This window comes from Brassica oleracea, chromosome C3, assembly GCF_000695525.1.
Source record: "Brassica oleracea var. oleracea cultivar TO1000 chromosome C3, BOL, whole genome shotgun sequence".
In the NCBI taxonomy this organism is placed as follows: Eukaryota; Viridiplantae; Streptophyta; class Magnoliopsida; order Brassicales; family Brassicaceae; genus Brassica; species Brassica oleracea.
In genome coordinates, this window is record NC_027750.1 from 44,734,845 (window position 1) to 44,735,717 (window position 873).

The following is an 873-nucleotide window of genomic DNA, read 5'->3' on the forward strand; positions in this document are numbered from 1 at the left end:
TCGCAAGACATTCCGATTCCTAAGAGGCCCGTGAGGTCGCCAAACGCACCCCTCACGCCGAGCATGGTCTCTCCCGACTACCTCACGACTCTCAGGGACTTTTACCAGATTCCAAGTGGGGTCGTATTTCGGATCCCGAGTGGCAACGAGAGTGCGAAGAACCCTCCGGAAGGTTTCTTTACTTGCTATGAGGCCTTCCTGGTGTATTGCCGCATGTGGTTTTCGATCTTAAGTTCGTGCAGGGGATTAGGGTGTTCAATGCGGCGCTCGACAGAAGTTTCCGGGAGTCGCGTATCTCTCACTTCAAAGCCGAGGAGGCTGAAACAGAACTCTTTCGGTTTCAGTAGGAGGTCGAAGAATAGAGCTGAAGATAGGCTGAGCTCCATTCTTGGGCCCTTGTCCGTTAGAGGAGAGGAAAGATAGCGATTGTCGCCGAAATGAAGCGGAGGGCTGCTTTGTTTGCCACCGAATTCGAGAGCTTTAAGGATGCTCAAGAATTCGTGGGCGATTTTCGCGAGTGCCGTGGCTTGGTTGCTACCCTCTACAAGTCGCAGAACGAGGACTTCTCTTTTCCTGCCAAGGTCGCTGAGATGTCGGATCTTATGAACGGGTGTGCCCATGCCGAATCCTTGGTTATCGAAGGAAGGGTCCGACAGCTTTGGGATTCCATCGAGGTCTTGGAGGACACGGCGGAAGCGGGAACCGGGGTTGGTGATGAAGGTGCCGTGAAGGTGCCGGAGTCGCGGGCGGAGAGGTGGACCAGCCTGCTAGCTCGTTCGGGGTCTCCATGTCCGGGTTCTTTGACTTTGAGCTTTGAGGATTGTTGGGATTATGTCCCTTAGTTTTATTTCGAGGTTTGATGTATCTAGGCCA